Source organism: Marmota monax, unplaced genomic scaffold, assembly GCF_021218885.2.
Source record: "Marmota monax isolate L192 unplaced genomic scaffold, Marmota_monax_Labrador192_F-V1.1 WCK01_AAM20220418_F8-fsc00004, whole genome shotgun sequence".
Taxonomy (NCBI): Eukaryota; Metazoa; Chordata; class Mammalia; order Rodentia; family Sciuridae; genus Marmota; species Marmota monax.
Window position 1 is genome coordinate 7,306,519 of NW_026692881.1, and position 24,175 is coordinate 7,330,693.

A 24,175-nucleotide genomic window follows, 5' to 3' on the forward strand; every position below is an offset into this window, starting at 1 on the left:
TAACTTGGTGTTAGGATGTAGGACTTAAAATGCAGTAAATCAGTTGAATCATTTCAGAACACTCACCTCACAGCAATGCTATCTTTTTGGCTTAAAATCACTCCAATTACTCCCAATACGTCCAGGGGGGGGGGAAAACAACAAAACACTTAGCCAAATGTTCCCCATTCTCTTGAGATTCATCTTTCTGAAAGTATATGATATAAAAAAATCGACTTTGAACAATATAATGATATTTCAGGATTTTAATATTTAATTTTAAAAGTTTCTCCAAATGAGGAAAGAATTTGGCCTGAGAACAATAATGTCTCTTCGAGTTTTCTTTCTTTCTTTCTGTTTTACCCAAATTTATATCAACCTGCAAAGACCTAGAACATTCTCTAGGCAAAGAGACTTTCTTCCTTCCTTCTCCTCTCTCTCTCTCTCTCTCCTCTTTCTTTTTGGTAGAAGTTAAAGAGAATGAGATAAAGCAGCCAGAGATAGCTCACTGTTTCCATTTCCTGGGGGCTTTTGAAATGCCTACAGAAATGCTGAACCTTCTTCACATCACAGTTTGAAACAACAGGATGATGGAGACATTTTATCTGCCTTATGTAGGTACCATGATCACAGGACAGAGTAGTAGCTTAACACCCAGGTTTTGAAATAGGAAAGATTTATGTGTTAATTCTCTACTGCTTATGAGCTCTGTGAATATTAGTAAGTTATGGAATCTCTTCAAGCCTCAGTCTACTTTTCTGTAATATGTAAGTAGTATTACCTACTTCACAGAGCTCTGAGGACAGAAAGGAGCTAATTTGTGAAAGTGCTTAAGTTCTCCACAAATGATGGTGGTTATTAGTAATAATCTTATTAACTTCTGCCTTTAACCCCAGGAGCATGAATATACAAAACACCTCATGATGAAGAAGTGTGAGAATCTACCCTCAGTTCTCCATTGGTCTAGATGCAGTCACATCACTAAAGAACTGTGTATATCTTTCAGAATTCTTTTGGTTGTAAGTGATAGAACTTCAATTTAATCTACCTATACCAAAAATGGGATTCATTGGAAGAAGTATGGGTAACTTGTAGAACTGAAGAAAGTCCTACAGGCAGAATTAACATTGTCAAAATGGCCATACTACCAAAGGCAATATACAGATTCAATGCAATTTACATAAACATACCAATGACATTCTTCACAGACTAGAAAAAAACCATCCTAAAATTCATTTGGAAGAATAGCAGAACCAGAATAGACAAAGCATCCCAGTACCTGATCTCAAATTATATGACAGAGTTATGGTAACAAAAGAGTATAGTACTGGCATGCAAATAAACACAAAGACCAGTGGAAGAGAAAAGAAGATACAGATAAACCCACCTTGTTTCAATCATCTCATTCTTGGCAAAGGTGCCAAATATATATGCTGGAGAAAAGAATAGCCTTTTAAACAAATGGTGCTGGGAAAACTGCAAATTCATATGTAGAAGAATGAAAGTAGATCCTCATCTCTCAACTGTGCACAACAGTCAAGTTAAAGTAGACCAAAGATTTTAAAGGAATTAGACCAGAAACTCTGTAATTGCTAGAAGAAAACACAGGGCCAACATTCCATCATATTTTGTGGGCACCAGCTTCCTTAAGGAGACCCCCAAAGCACAAGAAAACCAAAAATCAATAAGTGAGATGGCATTAAATTAAGAAGCTTTTTCACAACAAAGGAAATTATTCAGAGCATGAAGAAAGAGCCTACAGAATGGGAGAGAATCTTTGCCATCTGCACCTCTAATAGGGAACTAATATCCAGAATATATAAAGTACTCAAAAAGCTTGACACCCCAAAAGCAAATAACATAATCAATAAATGGGCAAAATAATTAAACCAACAGTTCTAAAAAGAAGAAACACAAATGGCCAACAAATATATGAAAAAAATGTTCAACATCTCAAACGATTGGGGAAAAATGCAAATCAAAACCACACTAAGAATTCACCTTGCTCCAGTTAAAAATGGCAATTCTCAATAATATAAATAACAATAGTAAATACTGGCAAGGATGTGGGAAAAAGGTACACTCATGCGTTGTTAGTAGGATTGCAAATTAGTACAACCATTCTGGAAAGCAGTATGGAGATTCCTCAAAAAACTAGGAATGGAACTACCATATGACCCAGCTATCCCACTCCTTGATATTTATCCAAAAAAACTAAAATCAACATACTAAAGTGATTACAGCTGCAGCATAATTCACAATAGCCAATTTATGAAGCCAGCCCAGATGCCCATCAATAGATGAATGGATTAAGAAAATGTGGTACAAATACACACGGAGTTTTACTCAACCATAAAGAAGAATAAAGTTATGGCATTTGCTGGTAAATAAATGGAACTGTAGACTGTCCTGCTAATGGAAATAAGACTGACTTAGAAAATCAAGGGTCAGATGCTTTTCTTTCCTATGTGGAAGCTTGAGCAAAATAAGGGGAACAAAAGGGGAGGGAATCTGATATCATAAAGATATAGGGAATATCAGTGGAGTAGAAGAAAGAGTTCCAAAGGGAGGCAGGAAGGATAGGAAAGGGGATGAAATGTAAAATGAATTTAACAAAATCGCAGCACATTCACATATAAATATACCACAGAGAATTCCCTTTTTATGCATATTTATAAAGCACCAATCAAAAATAAATAAATGAATAAAAGGAAGACCAGTAAAGGAAGGAGAATAGGGAGAGGGATGAGAGGAAGGAAAGGAGGACACAGTGAGGACTCAAGTGGAGTAAATAAAATTCCATGCATGTGTAAAAATTTTGTCAGAATGAATCTAATTATTGTACATTTTAATATAATGTTCTAATAAAAAATAATTTATGTCAGTAAATGATACTGTGGTCTTGAAAATCACTAGGTACATCTCTGCCTGTCTCTCATCCCTGCTTATTGACCTCATTTACTTCTGTTTCTGAGTTATCTTTTCCTTTCAGCATAGATCATGGTGACTGGAAGCTTCCAGGGTGATAGACCAATGCTTGGAAATCAGTGAGGAAATAGCATATCTCTGTCCGATTCTACTTGAAAAACTTTGGGGAAGGACTATGGACTTGGCCAGACCCTCTCTTCCTGGACTAATCAGTGTGATCAGGAATTGAGGTTCTATGGTTGGCCTACCCTGGCCCATGTGCCCACCTTTGTTACCCGAAGCAGGTGTGCCATGTGCACACTCAGAAACTAGGTACAATAGAGATTGAGGGCAGAACCTCTATGGCACAGATGTGACCACTTGAGGAAAGCAACTTACAGTTTTTCCAAACTCTTTGTGGGCAAGCAGCAGGAACCCCCAAACAACTAGACATTGTTCAAAGTTAGCTGGGCATGGCCCATCCTCAGGATGAAGTGTTCCCAGCTTATGGGAAGGCTTATCTTCATTTAGTCATTGGTGCAATGCAGTCAAAAGGACTCCAAATAATATGCTTTTAAGTGTCCACCAGCACTTCAGGAGGAAATTTTCCCAGTTGAACTCTGCAGGCGTTCTCATGTTCTGGGGCTGCTGTGTGTGTCACTCCACTCTCTGCCTCCATCTTTACGTCACCTTATCCTCTAGTGTCCATCTAACATCTTTCCGTTTCTCTTGTAATCCTGCATGTGACTGCATTTAGGATCAACCCAGATAATTCAGGACAAGTACCACCTCTAAAGATCCTTAACTTAATCATACCCTTTGCCATAAAATTTAATATTTTCAGTTTCTGGGGATTTGGACATGGGTATATTTTAGGAGCCACCATTTAACCCAATACATGAGTCACTCCCTCCTACCAAATACCTGGCCCCATAAGGTCAAAATCCTTTCCTTTTATCAAGTAACCTGTCCAGTACCCAATTCATAGTACAGTCAATCCTCTGTTCCCATGGTTACTGCATCCTCAACTTTGACCAACTACATATCAAAAAAATTTGAGAAAAAATGGGAGTCTTTACTGAATATGTATGGACTTTTTCTCCTCTTTATTCCCTAAATAATATAATATCATGAGGACTTACATAGCATTTACGTTGTATTAGGAATTTTAACTATCCTAGAGGTGATTTAAAGTATGTGGAAAGATATAGCCAGGTTTTATGCAAATATTATTCTTTTTATATAAAGTAGACTTGAGCATATGCAGATTTTGGTATCCATAGGGGCCTTAGAGTCAATCATCTGTGGATGACAAGGGACAAATGCAGTTAATAATCATTGAATAAATAAATTCATGAATTGTGTGTATTGTACTTTACCACATAAGTATCACAGATTTTATGCCAATTTTTCTTACAAAAAGTGGGTTGTGACTATTATGTGAAGGTTTCTTTTTTAAATTGTGCTAATGTTACTAAAACTCATTTATTACTACACTGATTTGGGGCACAATTAAAATGCATAGAATACTTATGTGAATAGATATAAATGTGGTGGTGATGATTATGCAGTGAAATCTGGTAACTGAATCTCTAAGATTAGGGATTTTTTTATGTTTTAGAGATCATTTGAGACCTTAGCTTCAAACAATGTATTCTGCCTATAGTTTCAGGGGGTAACATAAATTCTAAGGGATCAGACCAGCATTTGTATAAAGATAGGAATCATGGGGCAACTCTTCCTGAACTGCTTTGTGTTTTCTGGAATTCTACAAGCCTGTCTTCACTTTAGCATACTTGAGAACTCTCAAGGGTTAACTTTTTCTATGATCTATAGCAATATTTGGGCTCCAGTTGTCATCGTTCTTGGAGTACGTCCAGCTCCATGTATGACAAGCACGGCTTCTAGGCTCATGGACTCTTAGTGGCCAGCTCACTGTAATACTTGTATTCAGTAATTCTTTAAAAATTAATGTATATCCTTCTTATTTCAAAGATAATTTTGATACCATTTTCATACTTAACTGAACAAATAAGATATATATATATATATATATATATATATACATATATATTACAATTTTTTACTTGATATTTCAGATTTTTTCTTTTTAGATACACATGACAGTAGAGGGTATTTTGACATATCTATTCCTGGAGTATAACTTAGAATTAGGATCCCATTCTTGTGGTTGTACATAATGTGGAGTTTCACTGATCATGTATTCATATATGGACATAGGAAAGTTATGTCAGATTCATTCTACTGTCTTCCTATTCCCAATCCCCTCCCTTTCCTTCATCCCTCTATGTCTAATCCAGTGAACTTCTATTCTCCCCCACCCCCTTAGTGAATGTTAGCATCAGCATATCAGAGAGAACATTTGTTCTTTGGTTTTATGGGATTGGCCTATTTCACTTGGCATGATAATCTTCAGTTTCATCTTTTTTGCTAGCAAATGCCATATTTCAGTCTTCTTTATGGCTTAATATTCCATTGTGTATATATACCACATTTTTTTTATCCATTCATCTGTTGGACCACTAGGTTGGTTCCATAGTTTAGCTATTGTGAATTGAGATGCTATAAATATTGATGTGGTTGCATCACTGTAGTATGCTGATTTTAAGTCCTTTGGGTATATACTGAGGAATGGGATAACTAAGTAGTAAAATACCAGAAACCAAATAGAAAAAGAAGGATGTGTGTATTAGTACTCAGGATGAGGTAATTATCATAATTGTATTCTAAGTTAACAAATGATATTACTGATGTTTGAAAATGAAAGGAACGTTAATTAATTAACAAACTAAGAGCAAAATAAAATGTGAGTTCATTAGGGAATGAAAAGGGCCTTCAGACATAGGTTGGAAGGAGGCTTTAGTGTATGCATTTTACTTTAAAGTGTCATTGACTATTAATCAAATTTAATAAATCTCCTAACCTTACCTACTAGATCCTTTCTGAAATTAATTTCAACTATGAATTTATTTGTAGCTTCATGGTAATATATGGGAGTTATGGGAGGATGAATGGCAGGTAGTAGTGAGGTATATTAAGAACTTTCCAAATTTGTCTTGCTTCCAAGTAATGTGCACTTAAATGATCAGTTTTCAAAAATTTTTAACTCAACAATTAAGATTAAAGAGCTCCTTGGAACATTCAGGAATTGATGTGCTTACTCCATTATTGGAAGACATCACTAGCCTATAAGCACAATGTTTTGCACTTGGCATATTGATTGAATGACTAGATAATTGAATGAAATAAGGACATTTAAAGCTGGGATGCAGTTCTACTTTCCTTTCACTCTTTTACTGGGTTCAAGGGGATTAAGCTTTAGGCAAAACTTCCTTGTGCCCCTCTTTCTGCCCACAGCTTCTCTCTACCGTGCACAGCCTTTCTATCCTCTTGGAGTATAAGTGGAGATGTCAATCCCTCTGCCGTGCCATGGATCATGTTCTTTTTGATCTCATAAGGAACTTGATCCTATTCACCGTCTGTTCTCCTTATAATTTTATCTGCTTTCAAGAGGCTCTTTTCTTTCTGTATGTGAACATGCTCAAGTATATTTCATTGATGAATACAATTTCTTTTTTAAAAAAGGACCTCATAAATCTATATAGTCTTTTCATAATTAATCTTCTTAAAGATAATCCTATTCTCTCATTCCACTCAGTGCCATACTCTCACTTATTACTTCATTCATTCACTCACAAACTGATTGTTTCCAACTAGGGTACAGCAATGAGACATTGATGATGTCTGATGTACTAGGGTTCAGCAATGAGACACTGATGCTACCCACATTCAAATTATAATTTAATGAGAGGCATTCTAGTAAACAGGTGGTATAATACAAAATACTATCTGTTAATGGATCTCTTTATTTTACTCATTTATTAATATGCAATGCTGAGAATATAACCCAGTGCCTCACACATGCTACCACTGAGCTACAACCCCAGTCTCAACAAATGTTTTGATAGGTATCAAATCAAATGTTACAAGTTCTTTAGTGCTCCTTCATTAAGGGGTGGGATCTCATTCCCCTCTGTCTGGATATAGGCTGCCTTAATGACTTGGTTGACCAATAGAATGTAGTGGAAGTGACGTTCTGGGATTTCTAAATCTAGGTCTTAAGAAACCTTGCAGTTTCCCGCTGGATCTCTTGGGAGGATCTAAGATCTCAGCCACTGTCTTATGAGAAGTTCAAGTAAATTAGAGAAACTGCAACTAGGTACCCTGGTTGACAGCTCTGGATTAGCTTCCAGCTGCCAATGAGCATCAACTTCTGGCCAAGTAAGTATATAATTTTGGACCTCCAGCCCCATTCAAGTCTTCATATGACTCTGGCCCTTGCTGCTATCTGACTGCAGGAATATGACAAGTCCCAACAAAATTTTACCCAACTGAACCCAGTCAGCCCACAGAACCATAGTCAGGAAAAGTTGTTTTCACCTGTTCAATTTTGTGATCATTTATTATATAAATAAAGCTGCTGTAAAGTGGAATGGCATCTATTCTAGGCCTGTGTGGGAAGAATGAAGGCAGGACCATTTCAGAGCCTTTTGTATGTTGAGATTCTTTATAAATCTCTAAGAAAAGGAAATTAACCAATAAGCTGCTTTTTTTCCCGTATGCGCGAACTATCCTATGGTATGTTAACATGGAAAATACCATTCTATGTGCTTCTAGAGTGGAGTAAAACTTGTGAGAATGCAAGAGAATTATGAGAAATCATCCTTTGCCATTTCTCCTCAGAGAAACAATGTGTCATAGTAGGGAGTTTACAGATTCTGGGAATTAGCTGAGGCTAATCTTGCTTTCTCATTTTAATTACTGGTTTGACTTTGAATATTACTTTCTTTTTCTGAGCCACAGATGTTTTTTTTTTTTTTTTAAAAAAGAGAAGGATACTGGGTGTGTGACTCAGTGGCATAGTACACATATAGCATTCACTAGGACCTGGGTTTAATCCTCAGCACCTAAGATAAAATTAAAGTTTTGATCTGGAGTACATGTTTTTAAATGTAGATTTTCCAGAGCTCCTATCCTAATCTGTTAATCCCCTCAAATTATCTGTACATAGATTTTCTTGGGACAGGATTCATAACATCTACAATATTCTTAAAATGGATATTTGACAACAAAGAAGATAAGAACTTCTAGACTAGGTTATTTCCAAGCCTATCCTAGGTGATGTTAATTTGGAAACATTTCAAAAAAGAAAAATGCTGTGATAATTGCTATCATTTGAATATTGAGTTTTACCTGAAGGTCCATATGCAAAGGCCTGGTCCCCAGGGTGGTGGTTTTAGAAGATGATGGAAGACTCCAGTCTCTTTTTGCTACTGGTTCAAGACATAATTGCTTGCTCTTGCTCTCAGCCACCATTGCTACTCATGTAATAAATGATTATATGAGATGATATTGCCAAAGGGTGGAAGCTAAACCTATGCTATGTTGTATGGACTTTTAGCCTTTAACTGCTGAGAGCCATTGCCAAGTAGGAATGACGCATGGCATTACCCAGGTCATTTGCAGTGACATTGCATGTAAGGTGACCTTGCTCAAGGACCAGGGCGGATCCAGGTTTAGGGTGTATCCTGCTGGGATTAGGGAGTATCCCGCTCCTTGGGTTTAGGGCGGTTCCAGGTTTAAGGTGTACCCTGCTGGGAATAGGGCGTATCCTGCTGCCTCAGGCAGGCCCGCTCCTTGAGTTCCCGTTGAGTTCTCACGGGATTCAGAGAGTATTTGGGATTTGGCCCGGAACGTGGATTTGCCCAGAACGTGTGTGTAAAGTGCCAGTGACAGTTCGAGAATAAAGAGTTGCTGTTTGAATCTATAAGGTGTGTGGTGGCTCGTGATTTTGTGCCCAGCCAGACTGCGGCATTTAACACTTTATAAAGTTAGCTGCCTCAGTTATTTCATTGTAGCAATGGAAAACTGACTAATATAGTCATTATTCTTCTAGTTGATGTTAAAACCATATGTTTGCATTAGTTTAAAAGAATAGTTCAATTAAAAGAAAATATTTTATTTTCTTTAAAAGACAAAAAAAAAAAAAGCTAAAATGTACCTTCTTCAAACTGAAAATTTCCCAATAGATTTGTTATGAATTATAGAGTAACAGGAAATCCAAAGCTCAATTATTTAAATACATGCATAATTTATCTGGAATTATGTAATTCAAATTGAAATTACATTGAAAATACTTGGAAACTTTAGGTCTTGTGTATGAAAAATACTGAGTTGGATGACTGAAGAATCCAACCCACTTAAAAAAAAAAAACTCTCCAGCCATAGTGTGACTGAAAAACAGAGGATTAAAGCATTTATGTAAATATGTAAGATTGAGTTTAAATTGTTTAAACACTGTCTTAATTACCCACTAAGCAAGCATAATTAATTCTTTAGGGACTTGACTTGTTATTTTTTTTTGGTCCTGATTAAATTAATTCAATGGCTAGATGTTTGATCTCTACCTTATTCCTCGGTGGCAATGACCCAGACATATATATTTTTATAGATGTCTCTTCTAAACATTTACATATAAGCAACATTAGTAGGGTGGAGAAATATTTCTTTTTTGAGATCTAATTTTTTCATTTCTCAGGCTGTGATCGAGGAGTTCTGTGTGGAGGTTTCTGCCGATTATCTTTCTGGTATCAAAGTGGGCACTCATGAAACAGTATCAATTCAGCAGGAGGGTTGTAGATTGGGATGTATATCTGGCTTTGCTGCTTTCTGTTTTTGATTTCAGATGCTTTTTTTTTCTTTGAACTCCATGTTTCGTTAAAGCAATAGCAGTGGCTGACATCCCCTTCAGGGGAGGGATAGAGGATCTTTCTCTCATTGATCCCCCAGAGAATCATATGCATTCATTCTTGCAGAGGCCCAGGGGAGATCTCTGGGATAATGGTCACCTGGTATAGGTCTACTCAGTGGCTGATGTGGTTGGAGGAGAATGGGCTCAGGCCTCATCCTAGAAGGTAAACTCGTGCCCATCAGGGCATTCTACCACCCAGCCATCTTATTATAGGAGCTGGAGTCTTTCTAGTGGTTTTCAGAAGAGAAATGCATTATGAGTATCCTCCTGGATCCTTGCCAGTGCCAGTTTTGCATTGCGAGCAGTACATGATTCCATCCAAGGAGCCTGAGAAGGAGACCTGACCATCTGAAAGGCTCACTTTATCCTGACAAATTGGAGGACGTGACTCTTCAGCAGCATTGGGGTTTATATGATGCTTTTTATATGGAACAGCTTCAGGATGGTGATCTTATCTTGATGGAGGGAAAATTATGTCTAGACACATGAGAGCAGATAGTGATGCTCTGGGCTGCTTGGATGCAGAGATTTAGAAGGATGCCTTGAATAGTCAGACACTCAGACACAGTGGCAAAGGGGATTTGTTCCCAAGAGAGCACAGGATTGTATTGTTCCTTTAGCCATTCCTTAAAAGTTATCTCAGTGAAAGTCGCCCTGACTATCCTATTTAAAATCAGGCCCACAGACACTCCTGATCCTCTTCTGCCTGCCATACTTTACTTCTTCAATGAGTCTAATCCTTTCTACATAATAAGTTTGCTTATTTTTGATTTCCATCATGTATCTTTCCATTAAGAAACAAGTTCTATCGCAAAGATCTTTGTTCGGTTAACAAAACTTCAGTTGAACTACTTAAAGTGAAATTTCCACCACAGTGCCATCTTCCAAGAATATGAAACAATTCCTGGTACATAGTAGGCCCACAATAAGTGTTTATTGAATGGATGAACAAAGTAGCATATTCTTGTTGGTTGTTCTTTTCTCAGGCCTTTGTCACAGCAATGAAAATCTGGCTAATAGATGATGTCTAATTTTTTTAGATAAGGAAACCAAAGTTTAGAATGAAGAGTTGTGTTATAGGTACACACTACTAATAATGGTAGTAATTTTAATGATAACAGCCAATATTCATTGAACAAATTCTTTGTGTCGAGTATTGACATAACATGATATCATTTAGTTCTCTTAGCAACCCTCTCCCTGGGTACATTAATATGTTGAGGTTCAGAGTGGCTGAATTTTGCCCAAGGTCATCTGTTGGTCAGTCATCTCCACCAGGAACAGTTCATTAAGCCCCAAATCCCTTCAAATAAGAGATGTGCTGGCCACTAAGTCTATGGTGGTAAATAGAACAGGCACAAGCCTTGCTATAATAGTAGCAAAGTAATGGACAGTATTCATTAAGCCCTTCCTAGGTCCACAATTATATTTCACTCTCAGCACAACTATGTGATATGCATAGTAAGTATTATCATAAAATGCAATTTTTAGATGAGAAGTTGAATTTTAGAGAAGGGCCTTCTTGAAGCTTTGTAGATGAGCCAATTTAGAGCTCTTGAATGAACCTATAAAATTGGACTTTAAAGTTTATTTGCTATGCTATGCTTCTTATTGGAGATTAAAGTCTAGTGGGCCTACCTTTCTTTGTAGACCACAAAGGAAAACATGAGCTTTTCAGACGGTCTTTCAGGCATATGGGAATGGTAATCTAGGTCCCATTGACCTCTTACTGCCCTTCACATGACATTAGCTTCTCCTGACCGCCAAGTCCATGGGGATTATGCACCCGTATGGGTTGCTGTTTTCTAGGTTGTTCATTCTTGTAATCTGCATCATGTCAAGCAAACCCGAATTTTATATAATGATATCTATTGAATGTAAAATAAAAAAGTCTGTCAAGTTAAAGAGAAAGAGAGTACTTATAATCATTCCAAACATTTGTTTTGTGTTGGCTAGAGCTGGAGTCTAAATAAAAGCTGCAAGTGTGACTAATAATTATAATCTAATTTAGTGCACTGGATTGGAAAGGAGTAATTACTGCATAGAACTTTTTAGAATAAATGATTTATGGTTGACCTACAGTAGATTATAAATTTGGAAAAGGGAGGAATTTTAGTGCAAATTAATTAGGTTTGGAATCCTTTTGATTAGGTTGATAGAATAGTGGAAAATTCCAGAACCTTATATTATTTGGCTGCAGTTGGACTTGGGATATGAGATAAACCTTCTTTTGGAGTCTTGAAGATTTGAGTATAAATACATAGGCCTCATGCCAGGCCTATATCCTTTCTGATCTGATAGGGGGAGAGCCTTGAAAGAAGAACCAAGACCCCCCCCCCCGCCAGGAAAAATGTATCTGTATATAATGTTTACAAGCCCCAAGCTTTTTTAATATGGTGGTCTCTGGGGCCAATGGTAACTACTATCACTTTGGTTTATTGAATGCTTACAGTGAGCCCCATGTTATGTCCAGGATTCCCAACCTCTGCAAGATTGGCATTTTGTTGTGGAACCTATTCTGTGTATGCGGATGCTGTGCAGTTTCCTTGCCTCTATTGATTAAACGCTAGTACCATCCAATTGTAGCAACTAAAAATATATTCCCAGATACTGCTGAGTATCTCCTAGGGAAGGCAAACAAAAGTACTCCTAGTGAGAAACACTGTACTAATCCATATATGTGCATTATTTAATTCATTATTTATCATAATCTGTAAGACTGATATATTGGTGCCTATTTCACAGATAAAAACACCGAGGCTTGGAGATGTTATACTCAATCATAGTCACATAGTTAATCTGTTGAAATCAGGGTTCAATAGTAGTTATGGATGCAAATCCCTGTTTTTAGGTGAATGGCATCTTTGAGATTGTTTGTGTCACCTCCTTCATTTTTGATAAATAAATGTCAGGCTGTTAGGTGATTTTTTTTTTCAAAAATCATACAACTAGTTTATGGTGGAACTTGGGCTATAATCATGCATTCTTAATCAGCTGGTTAGGGGAGGTGAAGATTCAGGTGAAAAGTGAAAAGTACATCCATAGTGACCTTGGCTCTGTGGCTGGTCTTAAGCTTCTCCCCCCTGTGGCCTCTTCTTTTCATATGTTACCCTTTTATTTGCACAATTTAGATTTTGAGTACAAAGGGGTCTTTCAAATCTGTGTCCATTAACTTTAAAACACTTACTGAGATTTTAAAAATCTGTTTCTTAACACTGGAAAGAAACAGACCCTGGGGTTGTTGCTGCTTCATAATTATGCATAAAAGCATTCCAACCCACGAGAATGTTTTACCAGCCCATCTTCCCACTAGCAAGTGGAGAGGAAGCCAATTAAACCCGTGAGTACTTTGTTCTGTTACTGGCATACTCTGCTTCTGCTGGTGGGCCAGTGGCTTAGGGGGAAGATAGCTGCAAGGCTATAATAAAACAGCAATAGACAGCTTTGGATTAGAACTTTGAGATGGTCGCTCCAGCCAGCATAATTATTCAATTCCACGTGTAACACAGTGGGGCCTGATCTGAAATTTCTGCCCAGTGGGTTCCTAACCATGGAAATCAATGTTTTCTCTACAGTAGATAGACAAGTGCTTTCAGAATCTGTTAGGCTGAAGAAATCTAATAGAAAAATCTGCATAATTAGCTCTTTGACTAATCTTGCTTTTGCCTTGGGGTAAGAGGTGATTTGGGTTGCAAAGCAGTTTCAAATATTTGAACCATATGGGAAAAAATTCAGGTGTTAGCGGACTTTTCCTATCTAGGGAAAGAAACTTATCCTCCAAATAAAAGGACCCTGGAAGGTCTTTATCCTTTTGGAATATAGCAACTTCCTGGTGGCGAATAGGTTTCTTTGGATAACAGTCTGAGATAGTACTGAATTCTAATGGATGTGTGTTTGCAGATTATCTGCGGCTAGCAATGACAACCACAGATGCAGTCAGTGAGCAAGAATGGACCAAGTGGGGGAGATGTCAGCAGGGCAAAGCACAGACTAACATCAGCAGGCAAACCATAGATGCCTGGTGATGATAGAAGATATGGAGGAAATCATTGCAAGATCTAAAACCACAGCAGAGGACATTATTTGTATACTTTCAAGTCGCCTTTTCTGGAAGGAACCACCCACTCAGTGTAGAGTTCAAAAGGCCACCTGCGGAGCCAGATCCCCAGGGCTCCAATCCTAGTTGTCTCACTAAGTGGTTATATGACCTAGGATGAGTTTTTTAATTCTTTGTTCTTTATTGTTGTCATTGTCCGATGGATTTATAATAAGAGCAGTCTCATAGAGTTGTTTATAAGGCTTAACTGAGACAATACGAATGAGAATTTAGATCAGGACATGACACAGAGAGTACTCAGTGAACACTGGCTGTTACACAGCGTGTCTTCCTCACTCACTAATAGGGTGACTAAGGCTCAGAACAAACAGTGGCAGAAAGGGACTCCTTGTTTCCTCCATTCTTAGAATGAAGACTTAACTTCATTCTTCCATCTTTCCTCTTACCAAGTGTTTTGTCTGGTGTGCTCAACTTGCCCTGATCACAATTCAGGGAGGCCACATCCCCCACCATCTTCATCTTAAAGAACAGAAAAACTGGATCATTGGCAGATCCTGTCCTGACACTAGAGAAGAAGAATGAGAGAGATGATGAATTGGGGTTGCCTTTTACTCTATCCATTTTCCTCTTTTAAAATGCTCAATTTGATAAAGTTGTGTTAAGAGAGTATTAAATTGGATCAAAATCAATTCCCCAATAACTCAATGATATTTGTAACAAGGCTGTTACATATCTGGGATGTAGATTTAAGTTCTTCTGGAGGCTGAGGAAGAAGCAACCACCTTGACCTTACCAGGAACTGGGAGTGGGATTGAAAGTTATTAGAGATCAGGGGTATTTATAGATGAGGCGACATTTTTGATTCTGGAAGATTGGGATTTGAAAAAAATGATATTTTTTTTTCTGACAGCTAGGAAAGATCTGAAGGGCTCTGTACATCTCTGATGAAACTGATGCTCTGATAGAAAGAAAGATGGTTTATTTATGCTTTTAACCTTTCATTTGCTATTCCATCCTTCCAATTTCAGGTTAACGACTTTCATTCTTTAGCACTGTCAATGAATTAGGTCATGTTCTAGGTAAAAACATACAATCTGCAAATTCATCATTTTTTTGAGGTTGTGAACATCAAAAATGATTGGATTTTAGGAAAACAAAAAAGGAAGAATATGATTTATATCATACAAATTTTTAAAAATTGAGTGTCCATATTTCTGAGTTGCTCTTAACTTTGGCAGAGCAATTTGAGGGTTTTTCAGAACTAAGAGACAGTTTATATGATTTAAGTTTTATTTTTCAATTAGAATTTATTTCTTCTCCCATTTGTTTGAGGCACTGCGTTATTGATCATGTAGGAATTACCAAAGATCATTGACTATCTCTAGAAGTGCCTCAGTCCCCGTGTCCCTAGTGTTAGTGAAAGAGGTAAATTGCCAATTTATTGTTTAATTAAATCATAATAGTTTTTCTCAAGTAAATAAAAAAAGGTGACTTATTTAGAAGAGCATGAAGATAACCAAATTAGAAACTTTCATGGAAGAACATGCTGCTTTCTCTACCATAAAGCACATCCAGGTCCTGACATTTCCAAGCCCCGTGACCTTGGGCAAAGGGCTTATGTTCTTCCTCAGCTGGAAGATATTGCCGAGAGACTTAGTTGAGATAATGTTTATAAAGTATTTGGCACTCTGTTGCAAAGTAAACACTCTATAAGTATTAGCAATTTTTTTTCTTACTTGGAGTTTTCCTGTGATTTCATTAAATATGTAAAATGTACCTTTTAAAGCACAGCCTGATTAATTTGATCAATTGAGTTCTCAAGTCTGTTTCTCCTAATTTCAACATATTAAAATTGGGGAGATGAGCAAAAAAGGTTGTGGATGTGAATGATTCATTTCTTTGGGTCCACTGGGGTGCCCATGCCTCGGAAGAGGTCACTGGAGTTCAGGGTCTGGTCCTCCACTGTACGGATCCAGAATTTAAATGTTTTTAACAGGTCTCTCAGAGTCAAAAGTCTGAGTAGAGCAAAGAAAGAACTTCTGGCTTCAAGGATAATGACGATAATAGCTAAAAAAGGTCAAGCACTATTGCAGGCCTCTTGAATAATTTCTTTAACCTCTTATTTCAGGAGCATGGGTGTGAAGCAGAATTTTTCTGATTTTAATCATATAGTTGAGGATCTTTAGAACTATGGATAATACTGTGCCCAGGCTGAGCACAGGATCTCCCAGTAGGAGAGGTGTCTGTGTTTTTTAAAAAATGATAAATGTTGTGTTTGTAACCTATAGGGTCCTTTAAAGCACAGGACACAGGGCAGGGGCCCCTCAAACTCAGGTATAAGGATGAGATTAGAATTAAACAATACTGTTACTCCTATTCTACAGATGAATAGTTGAGCCACATGAGATAAAGATTTGCTTTAGGTGATGCAGCTAGCCAATTAGAGACAATGTCTGAATTCAGACTGTCTTGTCCAGAGAGCCTGCTTCCAATTACTCCACAGTGCTCCTGTATGCTCCCCTGTGCTACTACCGCCACCCTTTATGGCCCTGTGCACATGCATCTGTTGGGCCCCAGGCGGCCTCAGGAGGCTACAGACATACATGAAACATGTATGTCCAAGACAATTCTCCTATAAAACCATGTGCTATTCTGCGATCCTTTTCTGACACATACTATGCATGATCTATGGTCATTTATTAATCCAACACATGCTAATTATGCAAACTACTGTTTGGGGGACTCTATCAAGTTTTTAGAAAGTTAGCAGTGGACACCTAGACAAAGTATTAGCCCTCAAGGATGTTTTATTCCTGGAAGGCAATAAATAATGAAAAGTCTGGTATAGAATAGATAATTGATTTTCAAATGTTATTATTATTTACTAGAGGAACTCTGCTGTTAGGCAAAAATTTCCTAAAACACCAACATATCAACACATTATCAAGGAGAAAACTCTCTGGTGGATTAAGGTACAATGTTCACAGGTCACTCCCTCTGAAGTCCCCTTTGTCCTTTTGTTTCCTCCAAAAGTCTGCCAGACACATCTAGAGAACACTGTTTAAGAACTCCTGATCTAGAACACACAGTGTTGGGAAAATTAAGAACAAAATATTTGAAACCAGACAGCCCTCCACCAATGGAGTAAACAGATTAACACTTTTATAATTGAATAAGTTTTAAACCTGAATGTGATATACACCGTGGGCAATCTGCTTAGAGATGGTACAGACTGAATGAAATCTCAAACTTTTGTATGGCCAAGCTGATACTATGCATTACAGGCATATTTACAAGATAAACAATCACAGTCCTTCAGTCAGGCAACTGCACAGCCCCATTTACCAGGCATAGTTCATCATAAATTCACCCGGTAATTGGGTAACCACCTGCATTATTAACTGACTTTATCCTGAGGACAGTATCCTCATATCTTTATGGCTGCGGGTAGTTTTACATCTTGGGGCAAGACTCCCACAGCTCTGATGCAACCTGGGAGACAGATTCCACCTTCATATTAACACTCTAAAAATATACTCCCAGGGCTTCCCACACCATGAAGCAAGTAAAAGCCTTATTTTGTTTCCAGAAAGATTTACATCTATATTTCAAGGAGACAGAGAAAGAACTTATATTTTTTTCCCTAAAGTAAATGTTCTAAGAAAGGGGCAGTGGGAGTAGTCTCTTTCTTTATTTCCAACAGGAAGAATTAAGCCTCTGATACTTAATTTGTATTTGTTCTTAAGCCATTCAGATACAGATAATGGATTCTGGAAATAAAGGCATAAACAAAATAAAACAAAACTCTCCTCTGTTTTCCTAATCATTGTGTGTGATTTGATAGTTTTGGAGAGATGGGCTTGCTGAAAAAGCCCTCATGATTTCAGTTAAGACCCATCAGTTGACCAGATTTTTCCAATCCCAGATTCAGTCTGGGATAAAGACACCTGCTTTAAGTCTTTGGCTGAAAGTTCCCCAAGGCATGACCCAAAGAGTGAAATCTCTTCTTTCCCTGGCTCTGAGGACTCAGACTCTATACTCTTAGGCAAGTGCTTAAAGGTGTTACCATAACCCAAGGGGTTAGAATAAAAGGGTCCATGATGCAGACCAAATGTTCCTTGGAGGTTCACACAGTCCAATATTCACTTGAAGGCACACTATACCCAGAAAGCTGCTAATGTCTACCATAGGATAGTGGAGACAGGTAGATTATTTCCTGCCCTACAGAGAAGCTCTGTGTCCATGTCCTCTGTCTCTGGTGTACAGTGCTTGTAGAATGTAAGAAAAATCATGGAGAGTCCACGTCAGAGCAATTGCATTTGGGAGTCAGTGTTCTTTCAGCTGTGCATTAACTTCTTTCTCTCTGCCATTAGGTAAAGCAGAAAGGATTAAGCCATTTGGCTGGTGGTGCTTACAGAAGACAGTGACATGGAAGAGAAGTCTGTCCAAGTTTAGGAGTCCTCATAAAATGAAATGAAATGTTCTCCCTTCATTTTCCCACCTATGTAATGAAAGAGGGTGAACTATTTTAAAAGATGTGACAGAGACTTTGCCTCATAGACCCAGTTCATTCCAAAAGATCTGTAGGGTTCTAGAGTTCGTCTATTCCTCCCATGCTCCCCCTCCCTACCCCACCATGAATTAGCCTCCTTATATCAGAGAAAACATTTAGCATTTGGGTTTTTCTTTGGGATTGGCTAACTTCACTTAGCATTATGTTATAGGGCAGAGGGGTGGAAAGAGAAGGGAGGGGGCAGGGGGTTAGCAAGGATGGTGAATGTGATGGACATCATTATCCAAAGTACATGTATGAAGACATGAATTGGTGTCAACCTACTTTATATGCAACCAGAGATATGAAAAATTGTGCTGTATATGTAGTAAGAATTGTAATGCATTCCACTGTCATTTTTAAAAATTAAAATATATATACATTTAGTGATAGCTTGCTTTTATTTTTCATTGCCACATGGTATTCTTTATATAATCATCTCATAATTTATGTATAATTTCTATTGAAGATGGATATAGATTATTTTTGTCATGGAACTAGTTAATTATACTCTGAAATTTTGAAAAATCTTTTAAACACATGTTTAAGATATGTAAAATTTCAGTTCTTCTCTATTTGGACTAGAAGTAGGTATTGTGTATTATTTAATTAGAAGAACTTTATTGATTGCAAAATGTCATTAAATGGCGGTTTATTTGGAAAAAAAAAAGATCTGTAGGGTTGTTTGGCTTCCTTTGAACTGTACTTGTGTTTTCTTTACTTGAGTTCACTCCCAGGTGAAGTTGGGCATGGATGATGCAGTCTGTGGGCCCTGAAGCCAGACTGTGTTGTCACTATGTCATTTGCCACGTCACTGCTGCAACCAAGTTCACTGCAGCCATTCCTGCCTTTGTGCTTCCTCCAGGAGGACACAGGTCTGGTTAGTTGGTGGAAGAGCCAGTATCTGGGAATATGTTATGGGGTAAGAGGCATCCCATAGGACTCCTGATTCCTGAAAGTTATTGACATTGCTGGTTTTCACATTGTCACTGATTCATAGTATGGTCTTCTCTAGAACATTCACATTTAGAAAACCAAGAGAAACCTAGAATTTTTTTCTCTTCTATCCTTTGGGTTTTTAAAATGTCTGTGTTTTGGAAAAATATTGCCTTTCCTCCTCATTTATTTAGCTGTTGTCTACTGCAGTGAATCAGCTTGAATTTCTCAAATGATAGTATTTCCTTTTTCCTGCTAACACAATGGAAAAATATAAGATCTTTCAGGAGTATCATATTGAGAAATATTGAGGGAAACGGACAAAATGATATCTGTGACAGAATTAGAGGCTGGTATTTGCAATGTGCATGTTATATGTTGATGCATAGGTGTTGCCCCTTAGACCTTCAACCCAAAATTTGCCTCCATAGTTATTCAGCTTCTTTATTCCAGAGATTTGTTAAGTTCTTTGTAGTTGAATGCTAGCAGTCTGAAGAGGCTCCGGGTCTGTAACCCAAAGTCATGGTCTTTGCCATTTCAGATTTTATAGGTGAAACTCCTTTCCATGTCTTCCTTTGCATTTTGTGTCTATAAAAATAAACATATTCCCAGATAAGATAGCATTTCTCCTCATTTCCCTTGTGTATTCCCTTTCTAAATTTTGAGCCTTTTGATATTAAAAGCATCTCTTTTCAAAATAGGCAGATTTGAACAAACTTTCACCAGATATTGAAAAGTATGCTTTAAAACGCCTTTTTTAATTTCACGAAGCACCTTTTTCAGCTTTTGGCCACGAGTTGTCATTACCTAGAGTATTGTTGAGCACACAGCAAAAAGCAGGCAGATGTCAGAGACTAAAATGATCATCCCCATTTGAAGGTTAATCTCTAGAATACATTATAAAAGCAAACAAAACTCCTAAAACTTGAACCAGAATTTTTCTGAGCTACTTTTGTCCCTGAAAGTTTCCCCTCCCAGATGCTTAGACAGGGTTAACCACTGGATTCCCTGGATTCCAGCTGAAGGCTAGTCAACCTCTCACTCATATTTGGTTCTTCTCTCTTCTGCATTAGCTGCTCCTAGTGTTCTGTCAGTTTAACTGCTCCCTGAGCTCTGAAAGGACCCAGGAGGGAGAGAGGGAGGTAAGCAGTTCCCCGGTGGTATCTAGTCCTTCATCCGTGCCAACCTAAGTAGGATATTTTGCAACCAGTGTTTTCCAAAATGGGTTTCAATGTTAATAGTTGTATGTAAGGGAAAATATCTGGTTTTTTTTCTGACCAAATAAATTTGGGAACTGCTGACTTAAAATTAAATTAAGTTTCTTTATTGCAGAGTGGCTCCAAGCTTTTAATTTGCTAATGTGCATTTTGAATCACTTAGAGGACTATGCGGTATATTTCCCAGACTCATTTTACTGCAAATCATTTTTTTTTCTGTGAGCATGTTTTGGGACTAACGTTTAATGGAACATGACTTGTTAAAACTCATTTTAATTGTATTTTTTTCTTTCCTTTTTTTAAAACACCGTATTTTTCAATTTTAAACCACTCAAATATCACCTTCCTAATTTTTGCCAGTATTTTTAAGCTCACTTGCTGTTTTTGACTTAAATAAATTTATTTGAGAAGGAAACTCCTGTAGATGGAAAGGAAAGTCACATCAATAAATAGAAATTATGAAAGTAAGTAGCAATGTTGTCTAAGAATTAAACATAAAAGTAAACTAAACCAAATAGTGTAGTGCAGATAATAATACATCAAATTGATAAATTAAAAAGAAATTCTGAGAGTAAGTTCTTTCTGAGAAGAATGAAGTCAATAATAACCAAGTAATAATAGAGACAATCTGGTCAGTGTTACCTATTTTGGATGTTTATGAAAATTCATCAGTGAAAATATTTTGTTTTTTGACTGATACAGCATTTGATTTCTCTGTGTACCTAATCAAACTGACTAAAATTTATTAAACATTTCCTAAGCAAGGGTGGATACCAAGAACTGGTTTCTTTCTTTTTCTTTTTGTTAGTCATTTGTCCCTTAATTTTCTACTTTTTCCTGTGTAATGAGAATCTTCAAACATAGAAAAGCTACTACAGGCAACAGGCACATATTCATCACCTAGTCAACAAATGTATTAGTCAAGGTTCTCCAGAGCCAACACGGCATATAGAGAGCTATAAAAGAAGCTTTATTATGACAACTTATGCAATTATGGAAACCAAGAAATCCCACGATATACCATCCACCATCTGCAAAACGAGAAGAACCAGGTATGCTGAGCATGCAATTCTGGTTTAATCGGAGGACCTGAGAACCAGGGAGCCAATGGTGTGGTTCTCTTGAGAATTTGGTAAAAGTGGAGGTGGGTGCAGAGTGTTGGTGTAAATCCCTGGGTCCAAAGGTAGGAGAAAAGGGATGTCTCAGCTCAAGGAGGTACGTTCATCCTTCCTCAGCAGACTCGATGATGTGCTTACATCAGTGAGGGCTTGTGTTCTTCCCTCAGTTTCTCATCTCTCTCATCTCTTCCAGAAACATCTTCACAAATACACTAGAAATAATGTATTTCTGGCTATCGCATGTCTTAGTCCCATCAAATTGACACATAAAATTAATCATCACAACAAATATTAACTTTTTCCCCATATTTGCCCATCTCTCAGCTGAATTACTTATATAAACTTTTATTGACATATACATTATTGCTCAACTATATTAAAGTAAATTAATGATGTTATGACACTTCATTCTTAAAATTTTCAACATGAATATCCCCAAAATATTTTCCTGAATAATCCCAATGATACCTAAAAAGCAATAGTAATTTTCAACTTCATATAATATTTAACTCATACTAAAAACCTTTTGTTCAACATATTTTTCAGAAATCATTGAATAATCTCTAGATGATTTTCTTTTCAAAATGTCAAGTTATTTGGTGCTGTCCATAAAGTGATGGAGATAGTACTCCTCATCCATTCTCCACTGAAGACTTTCTGTAATTCATTCCATAATTCATTCGTAACATTAAGCTCATTTTCAATGAGTTTTTCAAATGAGTTGATAAAGAGAACATTCCATCTGTGATGATTAATGTTTGTGTGTGAACTTGAGTGGACTAAAGGATAGAGAACCAGTAAAGCATTATTTCTGGATATGTCCATGAGGGTATTTTGGAAGAGACTGGCATTTAAATTAGTAGACTGAGTAGGAAGATCTGCACTCACCCAGGTGGGCAGACACCATCCAATCCGCTAGGGCTTGGATAGAACAAACTTGTGGAGTAAAAGGGAGTTATTTCTCTTCTTCCATAACTGGCAAATCTTCTCCTGCATTTGGAGATCAGAACCCTGGGTACTCTGGCCTTCAAAGTCCAGGACTTTCATCAGCTTTCTGAGTTCTCGGGCCTTTGGTCTCAGGATGAAGGTTGCATTATTGGCTTCCCTAGTTCTGAGGCCTATGGAATTGGGCTGAGCCACTCTACCAGCTACACTGGCTCCCCAGATTGCAGAAGGCCTATCACGGACTTCCCAGTCATGTGAACTAATCCCTTGAATAAAACACCTCTTTGCCCCCCGCCCCATTGCTTATGTCTGTCTGAAGAACCTCAACCAATATACCAACTACATGAAAGTCTTCAATATTTGTTGGTTAATGAAATGGAGGAACAAGAAAGATTAGAGAATATGGTCCTGGCAGTGTTGTGTCTTATGCATAAAAATTGTAAAATAAATGACTCTATGTGAGTGTTTACTAGGTACTATTATCTTATTTCTTTCCCCAAAGTAAATAATGTATTATTTTCAACTTGGTTGCACATAATTTCGCAAGGGGGTAAATGGCGGTAAAATCCAGCTTGTTCCCAAACTCTGTACCCACCCAAAACTTTCAGGTCCTTACCCTAATTCAAAATAGCTTCTCATGGGTGCGCTTCAGGTGGGTTGATTTTTTTTTTAACTGAGACATCTGGGATATAGGGCAAAACATAAATCCATGTCTTTTATTACTAGAATCATACTCTTAAGTATATTCTCTTGCTGTTTTCCAGAATGCCAAACAGGAATCAAAATTGTTTATGTGGATAGTGGAGAGGGGGGGATTCTGAAAAAGTTTAGGAAACTGAAGAAGGGCCATGCTTCCTAAACACAGTTGTAATAAAAAAAAATGAGCTTCTGTGTCATGGTGGGCCAGGGGCATTTAAAGCATACTATGACTTAGACGTTAGAAGTGAGCATTGTGCATCTTAGCAAGGAAAGGATATAGTTTGTCTTTGCTCCACACCCAAGGGCATGAAGACTTGAGATAAATGTATGCATTAGAGTATAGGCCTATGAAGGCATAAATGCCAATTTCCACATTAGGAGCAGCTGCAGGATAGGAAGAAGAGTATTTGTGGGATAGGGAAAGTGATGATTATACAAATGAAGGCATGCTGCAGGTAGCAGTCAAGAACTGTTTCAACCATCATTTGGCCTCCTGAGATCTTCATGACCAGCTAAGAGTAAGATCAGGGTGCTTTCAATGACAGGCAGGGGTTTTGTACCTTCATGGCCAAGGCAAAACATACAAAAAACTAAATATTTTGGTCAAAGCTCAAAGCTCAAAAGTTATTTTTTTTATTGTGAAATTACTATTCCTGCTTATTTAAAAAAGCCTACAGTTCTTTAACCATACAGGACAGATGTTCTGTTGAGAACTTTACTAGAATTATCTGATTTTTGTTTGATCTTTACAACAGTTGCATGAGACAGTATCATCTCATTTTTTAGATGAGGAAACTGAGTTATCCAAGGTTGCACAATTAGAAAATAATGAGAATCGGAGTTAAATCTCAGTTCTTCCTGACTCAAAAGTCTATATTCATGCTTGTGATGTTATACTGCCTCCCTTTCTGATATCTAGGGGAAACTGTTCAT